Here is a 10,258-nt window from a genome sequence, read left to right on the forward strand (position 1 = left end):
TAATTGAAGTCACCCATGACAATCATGGTCCTGGAGCATGCGATCTCGGCCAGTTCCCAGGCGAACTCTTGGTTAAACTCTTGACTTTAGGTGGGAGGCCTGTAGTAGACTCCCACCATTGTGTCCCCTGTGTCGTGTTCTCCACTTCTGTCTGTCTGTCCATAACGGTCCAGGCCAACTGCAGATGCGTGGCCTGGAGACTTAGGACAGACAGATGGACAGGAGGAGGCAAAGGTGGGGGCCAAGGGGGCGGGGCCAGACTGTGCTCCCCCCTGCAGGGACCAGCTGTGCGGGGAGGTGGCTTGTGGCCATGGGGGTGGGGTTGGGTGTGGTGCAGACCATGCCGGGGTGGGGGGTGTGGTGCACAGTCCTAAGTGTGCTGCAATGGGAGTGGGCAGGGGGGTGCAGGCAGCACCCCCCGAATGGTGTGTCCCCCCTGCGGCACCCTGTGGCCATGCCCCTCCCTGCGTGCCACACCCTGCCAGGAGCACCAAAACATGGGAGGGGCAGGGAACTTGGCTGCAGGGTGTCACATGGGGAGCAGGAGTGGGGGGTGTGCTCTGCCCCGCGTGCTACAGGATGTGGGTGCTCCCCATGCCTTGCGTGCTCCTTCCCCCCCTCCTCCATGTGCCTCACCACCCACAGCTGGCAGGTTCTCCCAGCATTGGGGGGGAGGGGGCATGGCGTGCAGCTGCACGATGCTGCATGGGGAGCTGGCAGGGGGGCGTGGGCAGTGTGCGCTGGCTGCAGCACACGGCCACAGGGCATGTCCCCTGTACATGCTCCCTGCGTGGCACCCTGCAGCTTGTCAGAAAAAATGATCCCGACACACTACTTCATGTTTTGAAGCACAAAGAAAGTTCATTCCCATGCAGAGAAAAGGTAACAGAAGGGCTGGGAAGCCCTCTTGGTTAAACAGGGAAATCACGGTCCTCTTAAGAAAGAAGAAAGAGGCTTATAAACAATGGTAGCTTGGGGTGGGCCCCAAGGAGGACTGTTCCACAATGGCCCACTTTTACAGGGAACAGAAGAGATGGGCTAAAGTGGCAACCAAACGGGAGTGTGGAGTCATTGCTCAGCAACTCAGGAGAGCTGTTTCCTGAAACCCAGGAGAAAGATGAACTCCTGAATGACTACTTTGCTTTGGTCTTTCACTGGACCAAGGGGAAAACCACACCAGCTAGAGTACAGGATGAGCATAGTCGGAATAATCACCTTCCTACTATTACCGTAGAATTGTTGTATGACCAATTAAAAAAAACTGACATATACAAGTCAGCGGGACTGGATGATTTTCATCCAAGAGTGATGAAGAAGCTAGCCAAAGTCATTGCGGAGCCCCTGGAGAAACTCTTCCACAACTCATAGTCCTCTGAAGAAGTCCCCAAGGACTGGAAGAGGGCCAATGTTGTGCCCATCCACAAGAAGGGCAGGAGGGAGGACCCGGGTAACAATAGGCCAATCAGCCTAACTTCCATCCTAGGGAAAATCCTAGAAAAGTTCATCAAGGAGTCTATCTGCTATAGGCTTGCAGAAGGTAAGATCCGGAATGACAGCCAGCATGGCTTTGTCATGGCCAGGTCTTGCCTTCCCAACCTCATCTCCTTCTATGACCAGGTAACTCACCACCTGGACACGAGAGACCAGGTTGACATTGTATACCTTGACTTCCAAAAGGCTTTTCATCTACTAACCCATGATGTCCTCAAGAGAAAATTGGAGGATTGTGGCTTTAACTCCAAGACAGTCAGGTGGGTGAGAAACTGGCTGCAGGACAGGACCCAGAGAGTCGTAGTGAACAGGTTTGTGTCATCCTGGTGAGAAGTGGGCAGCAGTGTCCCACAGAGGTTGTTGCTCAGTCCAGTACTTTTCAACATCTTTATTAACAATTTGGATGTGAGGGTGAAAAATTCACTGGCCAAGTTCACAGACGACAGCAAGTTATGGGAAAGCGTAGTCACGCTTGAAGATAGGCTACAGATACAGGAGGACCTAGACAGGCTGGCAAGTTCGGCGGATTGCAGTCTGGTAAAGTTCAACAGTGAGAAATGTAAAGTGCTCCACCTCGGGACGAGCAATGCCCAACACACCAGGCTTGGCAGCACCAAACTGACTAGCACCACAAATGAAAGGGAGTTGGGGGTAATAATAGACCACAATATGAATATTAGCTGGCAGTGCAGTGCTGTAGCCAGTAAAGCAAATAATACTCTGGTATGAATCAATCGATGCAGCTCCGGCAAAACCAAGGAGGTGATTCTTCCGCTCTACTCAGCATTGGTGAGACCACAGTGGGAGCACTGCATCCAGTTCTAGGCATCACACTTCAACAAGGATGTGGACAAGCTTGAGAGAGTCTAAAGAAGAGCCACCCGTATGATCAGAGTCTTAAAAAGGTAAGCTATACGAGGAAAGGCTGAGGGATCTGGGACTCTTCAGCCTAAGGAAGAGAAGGATGAGAAGGGATCTGGTAGCAGCTTACTGCTACACTAGAGGAGTACATCAAGGGCTCGGTGAGCAACTGTTCACCAGGGCACCCAAGAGGAAAACCAGAAGTAATGGCCACAAACTCCTGGAAGATCGATTCAGGCTCAACGTTAGGAAAAACTTCACAACCAGGGTGTCCAGACTGTGGAATGAGCTCCCTCCAGAGGTGGTGTAATCACCTACCCTGGAAATCTTCAAGAGGAAACTGGACAGTCACCTTGCTGGGGTCACCTAAGTCACAGTTGGCTTTCCTGCTTGATGGAGGGGGCTGGACCCAATGATCTTTCGAGGTCCCTTCCAGCCTCACAATCTATGAATATGAATGACTCTGAAACTCTCTCTCTGATTCATGAGCTCTGCTCCTGAAGAGCTTTGTGGAGCTGTTGCAAAGCAGCAGCTGTTTGACAAAGGACCCTGGTGGCTTTCAAAGCGTTCGGCCCATTAATGAGCACAGAACAGCAAACATTACCATTTCTGAAAGGCCCTGGTCTTCCACAAAGCCATAGCTGTCTGTGCTGAAGATCCTGAACTTTATGATGACATTATGCAGTCAAGTCAAGAGCATTTCTGAACACTTTTACAGAGGGCTTACCTGCAATGGGCCAACTGTTCCTGATCCGTAAAAAATATGGGACAACCAAGTATGGTTGTTCTCAGCTACGCATGGCATAACCCTACGTTTAAGACTTACTACCATAATAACCTTACTGTCCTTTTCGAAATTAGCAAAATTTGTAGGTAACCCTAGGGATCCCCCAACCAGATTCTTCACATGTCCCATACTGTTTGTTTTTGTACCTTTTTAAATATGTGACAGGAGTCTAGCCCACTCTGAAATTCATAACATAAACTCCAGAGGAGATGGCCATTTTTAATTGATTGGGATCTAGAAATTACTCAGCTAAGTTCTGTGAAACTCCTCAAAAAAAAAATTAAGGATTATATGGAAGTTTTGTTCAGGACGATATAGTGTGTTTTTCATCTAAAACAAAGCGAGTGCAGGAAAAACTAAATACAGGCTTGGTTGTGGCAATGCCATCACGCCGCCATAATAACAGATGACTGCGATACAGAGAGAGAGGGAGCGGATGGTTGGAGGAGAGACAAGAACAACTGGAAGAGCAATGGAACAAGGGCAAACACTTGCTGTTGTGCAAATTGTTACTAAATTGTTAATGATGTCCACTCCTAGCAGAGTGGACTTGCTTGACTTGATCCATGCGTGGTAATTGGGTTGGGCAGCATCAACTTTCCTGCATGGGCCATAGTTGTATGACAGCAGGTGCAGCGGTACATGAGAACCACGCCAGCAACCTTGGGGGTTTGGAAACCCCAGGACATTTATATGCTCCTGGAGGGACCCTCCCGTCCATTTTGTTGTGTCAGGGAGCGGGGAATCGCATACGTATACTGCAGAACAGCGGTCTCTCTAAGCTGCGCAGCCGCGCGGGTGTGCTCATGCCGTGCTGCCAGGTGTTTCTGCGCAGCTGTGCACGCCACACAACTTTGGGGGAACGCTGCTCCCAAATATATTTGGGAACTCATTGGATGACACAGCAGTATCTCCTTCCTCAGACTCCCCTCATGGAAAATAATTGCAACTCCGTCATCAGATAAGAAAATCTCCACTGAGACACCCCACCCTCCTCATCTCCTTCTCGCCTCCTTCTAATGAGGAATCAGAGTATATCCAACCTGATGCTTAGACTGCCAGGCTGTCCCCAGTGCCAAATTTATAAACAGTGTCAACTGTCTCCATGGTTTTTTTTCTTTCTTCTTTCAGTTCATTTTGCAATTGTAAGTAGAATAGCACTTAATTATATAATGCGTAGAATCACATTAATTTGTAATAAAGCCTGGGAGACCCATTGTGAATGACTGAATATGGCAAATTACCAAGTAAAGTGAAGAAATGCAAGAAACGAAAGCCGAGGGAAAGAAAAAAAAGAAAAGAAAAGAACAACATACAAAGGCGAGGGTAATATATCACCAAACACACTGCGTTGAGTTGCTTGTCAAGTGCAGTTGAGTTTTAATTATGTATGGCAATATTCATAACTAGGATAAGTTCTGCTGAATATTTTGTAAAACTAATGGAGTTTAAGTAATGTGAGATCACACTCCATCCTGGTGGTGGTAAATCGTTTCCAAGGGAAAACTGTTGTGTTTCCAAAGCGTGTGACAATCTTTGGGGAAGGCAAGGAAAAGAGGTTCAATTTGAGTATGTTGCTTAATTATAGCAACAGTATAACTGAGGGAGTGACTGAGGCTGCAGCCCTGATATTGCTTTCATGGGAGAAGGGGAGTGCAAAAATAGCCACTGCTGCAGTGTATTAACAAAGCATGACATTATGTGGGGAAAACAATGTTTCCTCCCTTGGGGCTAAGTGAAACCCTGGTGTAAATCACTGGCTCCTGTAATACAGAGCCATACAGTCATAGAGAAGTGGGGCTGGAAGGGACCTGCAGAGGTCACATCTAGCCCAACCCCTGTGTGAGGAAGGACTGTTCCTATCCAGCCATCCCATACGTCCAAACCACAATCTAAACTCTACATAAGGGCTTCTGCACCAGAGAAAACTTTGCTTAGTCTTTCAGTCTGCTGCTCTCACCAACAGTACCTTAACCAGCTCCAGTGGAAAGGAACTTGTAGGATCTGTGCATTCAAATCTGCATTGCTAGCTGCACTTGAACACATCAGCCACTTGCAGATGTGAACCCCCCCACCTCTCCCCACCAAAAAATACAGCACTTTATTGGAAGAGGAAGTGCACTAATATGACCCAGCTCCCCCATCTCTGCACAGATTGGGTGCTTCAGTGGGGCTTTCAATCAGCTCTTAGATAAAAGCACAAAAAGGCTCTGCTGCAGCACCCGATCTATACAGATGTTGGGCGAGCCGGCTCAAATTAACACAGTACCTCTTCTGCACATGTGCTGAGCTCAGTGCGGGGGTGCGCCATGCTGAAAGTAAAACACTGTTGTTTTTCTTTTTTCCCACGTTTGTAGCAGCATATCGATTATCTGACATGGGGTAAAATCCATCCCTCCGGTAACTCCATTGCTGGTGATGGTAAGTGAGCACAATGAGGTTCAGATGGATGCAGCGCCAGTTTGCCCCACTGAACATAATCCAAATGAACTGCAGATCGTTGCCAACAATAGTTGCCTGCTTTATTTGAGGATTTTCTGATAATGAAAAGAAGGTACGTCAGAGAAACTTACTATCATTTGTATACTATGGTGCTTCAAAGATGAGTATCATACCCCGGTGCCTGGGGTTTTACTTTATAGGAGATCTCCCTTTCAAGTGGCTGAAGCAATGCTTAAAGCTATGGCCCCCCAAAATGCAGCAGAGATGCTGCAGTGGAAAGGTCAGCAAGGGAAAAACCTTAGAAATTAGAGGTGCACCGATACATTGGTCTGATATCAGATCGGCACCGATATAAAGAAAATTATCTGTATTGGAAATTGGCTGTATCAGGCCAATAATATGGCTGATAAACGGCCTGTGCACGTGCGCAGTTGCAGCGCAGCACAGGCAGCAAGGAGTGCAGCCCGGCAGCTTCGAGAGCCGCCTCCAGTTAGTAAGTGTGGTGTGACAGAAGGGGAGGGGAAAGGGAAAGGAGGGGTGTGTGTGGGGGGTAGATCAAGGCCCCCACGGTGAGAAAGGAGTGGGGCTGGGTTGGGCAGGGGCTGGGGCAAGCGCAGCACAGCCAGGACAGGGCGGGCACAGGACGGAGCCACGGCTCATCTGGGACGTATGGGGGGGCGGCTCCTGCCGTTGCACCCCACTCATCTGGGAGCCACGTATCCAGCGGCTCGTTCGGTGCTTGCCTGTTCATGCGCTGGCTCCCACCGCTGCTCCAGGAGGGTATGGGAGGAAAGGCGTGTGACCGGATCTCTGTGGGGCAGGGGCTGCAGCCACCCCAAAAATTGCCATAGGCCCCCAATCCCCGCCTCACAGCGCCACCACCGCCCACTTTGAGAGCAGCCCCACCCCGCCAGGAAGAGCTTGGTGCAGCCCTGGCCCTGGCCTGCCCTGCCCCACACAGACACAGGGTACATGCCCCCCCACGCCCTCCTGTGCAGTGGTGGAAGCTGCTGCATGAGCAGGTGAGCATTGGATGAGTTGCTGGATGAGCGGCTCTGGAATGAGCGGTGCGCACCAGCGAGAACTGCCTCTCCACCCCATGTACCCCCCGGATGAGCCGCGGCTCTGTCCCAAGCCCACCCTGCCCTGGCTCGGCAACGCAAAACAGTAAGTAGCAAAAGCAGGGAGCGTAGAAAGATGTAACCTGCAGCATGGAATTTGTGGAATAATTTAATCAAGTATTCATGTGTTTAATTTAATAAGTATTTCCCCCCAAAAAATATGTAGGCAAAAAAAGAAATTTGAAAAAAGGATGTTTCATAAAAGACAATATGGAGGAGATACATTCTCGGACCTTGCTCTCAGGAACTGCTATATCATAGAAAAGCATCAAACCTTCCTGCCAGTGAAAGCACTTCAGCTTTCCACTTTCCAAACAAGTATGCATTTCCAAACGGGGTACTCAATGTCTCACAAGTTCCCCGAGCACAAAGACAGAGTGCAAAGTGCTTTGGATTGCTACAGCCAGTGAGTGTTTCAAAGTTTCCTTCTCTGCCAGGCAGCATGATCAGTGAATTACTAAGAGCACTGGCCTTCCTTCTCCGGCACCAATTCCGAATCTAATTAGCTACAGTCAGGGGAAGGATCTGATATGTCTCATCACTACCCTCTTTCCCCAGAGCAGAAATCCAACAAGTAGATCAGTATCATCAGCTTTATTCACTAGAATAAGAAGAGGAGTTTGAAGGTCTCAAATGGGGTGAGAAAGAAGTGTACTTATGAAGGCGTATGCATCCTTGATTTACGTAGTCTGCACAGGCCTTGTTACACCGCCGCACAAATGTTAATCAGCTTAGTGGAGCAGTCACACCTTACGGCCAAACGCCTACTCTGACTGCCCTTCACCTACACAGCTGTGACTTGCTTCTAGAGGCTCAGTGAGCAGGGGCAGGCCTGGGAGCAGGAGGCCAGAGGGGCAGTGGGGCCCTGGCATCCCACTCACTCTGAGCCAGGAGGGGCCACTGCATCCTGGGATACTGGAGGACTTCAACTTGGGTGGAATAGCTGTGGGAAGTGGCCACACCTTAACGGAACAGGAGCAAAAGTAGGTGGATCGGAGACAATCCTCCCCTGGAATGTTTTAACTTTAAGCCAAATAATCAGTGCTTTAAACCACGTAAAAGGTGTTAAAGTGCAGCTAATCCAGGGGTTAAGAGTTCCAGAAGCCGCCTAAACTTACCATGTAACAAGGCCCTAAGGTGCAACACCACCCTGCCTTCTGCCTGACTTCAGACTAAAATAGCTAACTGCTTCTCTCTGCTTAAGGATCCAAAGCCTGCTAAAGATAATGGAAAGTCTGTCAGCAATTTCAGGGGGCATAGGATCAGGTCGTGTGTGAAAAAGGACAAGGAGAAACTTCCAGGCAAAAGGGCAGTGATAACAGAGGGCACATAAAATACCAGGCCCAGTGGCCTAATGGATAAGGCATCAGCCTCCGGAGCTGAGGATTGTGGGTTCAAGTCCCACCTGGGTCAAGCAGCTTATTTTGAGATGGGATTCACCTGCCAAAGGAAGGGAAGAGCATCTTCACAGACAGGTGTGCGAACCTAGTGAGGAGGGCTTTCAAGTAGGATGAAGCCCAAAACCCTGATGTAAGTGGGAGCCCTGGAGGAAGGGCTCTCATACTTCCTGAGAAATCAGGGCAATCAACTAGTTACCTCAGGTACCTTGTACACAAATGCACGGAGCCTGGGAAACAAGCAAGACGACTGGGAGTCCTCACACAGTAACGGCACTGACATGATTGGAATAACAGAGATTTGATGGGAGCTTGCGTGACTGGAGCACTATCATGGACAGGTACAGACTATCCAGGCAGGGAGGAAGAGGAGGAGGAGTTGCACTTCATGTAAAAGAGCCATATGATTGCTCAGAGCTCCAGCATGAAACTGGAGACAGGCCTGTTGAGAGGCTCTCGGTTAGAGTCAGAGGGAAGAGAAATAAGGGTGATGTCATGGTGGGGGTCTGCTACAGACCACCAGACCAGGAGCATGTGGTGGATGACGCTTTCCTCAAACGAGTGGAAGTTTCCTGATCAGAGGCCTGCGTTCTCATGGGGGACTTCAGTCACTCTGGCATCTGCTGGGAGGGCGACACAGCAGCACACAGGCAATCCAGGCAGTTTTTGAAGAGTGTTGGAGACAACTTCCTGGTGCAAGTGCTGAAGCAGTCAACTAGGGGCCATGCTCTTCTTGACCTGGTGCTCACAAACAGGGGAGAATTGGTTGGGATATGTAGTAGTGGATGGCAACTTGGGCAGCAGTGACCACAAGATGACTGAGTCCAGGAACCAGAGGAAAGGAAGGATGGAGAACAGCAGAGTAAGGACCCTGGACTTCAGAAAAGCAGATTTCAACTCTCTCAGGGAACTCATGGGCAGGATTCCCTGGAAAGCCAGAGTGAGAGGGAGGGGAGTCCAGGGGAGCCGGCTGTACTTTAAAAAAGTCTTACTGAGAGTGCAGGAATGAACCATCCTGATGTGCAGGAAGACTAGCAAGTATGGCAGAAGACTAGCTTGGCTTAGCAGGGAACTCTTCAGTAAACTAAGTCATAAAATGGAAGCTTATAGAAAGTGGGGACTTGCAGAAATAACTAGGGAAGACTATATAAGCCATGTTTGGGCATGGAGAGAAGAAGTTTGGAGGGCCAAAGCACAATTTGAGTTGCAGCTAGAAAGGGATGTGAAGGGTAACAAGAAGGGCTTCCACAAGTATGTTGGTTGTAAGAGGAGGATCAGGGAAAGTGTGGGTCCCTTCCTGAATGGGGGAGGAAACCTAGTGACAGAGGATGTAGAAAAGGCTGAAGTGCTCAATGCCTTTTTTGCCTCAGTCTTCACAGGCAAGGGCAGCTCCAAGACTACTGTACTGGGCAGCACAGTTTGGGGAGGAGGTGAGCAGCCCTCAGTGGTAAAGGAACAGGTTAGGGACTACTTAGAAAAGCTGGATGTATACATGTCCATGGGGCCAGATGGGATGCACCCAAGGGTCCTGAGGGAGATGGCTGATGTGATTGCAGAGCCATTGCCATCATCTTTGGAAACTTGTGGCAATTAGGAGAGGTCCCGGATGATTGGAAAACGGCAAACAGTGCCCATATTTAAGAAAGGGAAGAAGGAGGATCCAGGGAACTACAGACCAGTCAGCCTCACCTCAGTCCCTGGAAAAAAAAAAATTCATTAAGCTGATCCTCAGGGAATCCATCTGTAAGCACTTGGAGGAAAAAAAGCGTGATTAGGAACAGTCAGTAGGGCTGCGCGAAGCTTCAATCCCTGATTTGATTTGGCGGACATTCGGCCTGACTTAGTGGCCAAATCTCCAAATCCGAATCAAATTGGGAGACCCTTTAATCTCTCTGAATTGAATTGGAACCCTCTGAATCGATTCGGAGAGATTCGGCAATTCGGATATAGACACAGTTTTTAAATGTTTTTTTCTACGTAACGCAAAGTAGCAGGTGGTTCGTGAACGCTGAGATGCTGGGGCAGACGGAGCGTTCCACAGGAGCATGGGGGGGGTCTCCATCGTGTTCGGCAGCAGACCCAGAAGTGGATCAGAAACACTTTTGGTCCACTTCTGGGTCCGCCAGGGAATGCGCAGGGGAACCCCTTGCACCCCCCCC

The 10,258-nt window shown here is 49.5% G+C and overlaps 1 protein-coding gene and 1 non-coding gene across 3 annotated transcripts in view; one reads left to right on the plus strand and one right to left on the minus strand.

The window, feature by feature from the left end:
* The window catches only part of TSNARE1 (t-SNARE domain containing 1), a 1,046,259-nt gene that overhangs the window by 365,090 nt on the left and 670,911 nt on the right, over positions 1-10,258 (minus strand). The window lies entirely within an intron of this gene.
* On the plus strand, positions 8,043-8,115 carry TRNAR-CCG. Its single transcript has one exon. It is a non-coding gene; the product is annotated as a tRNA-Arg (tRNA).

This window comes from Gavialis gangeticus, unplaced genomic scaffold (genome assembly GCF_001723915.1).
Source record: "Gavialis gangeticus isolate Ggan-Ray unplaced genomic scaffold, GavGan_comp1, whole genome shotgun sequence".
Taxonomy (NCBI): Eukaryota; Metazoa; Chordata; order Crocodylia; family Gavialidae; genus Gavialis; species Gavialis gangeticus.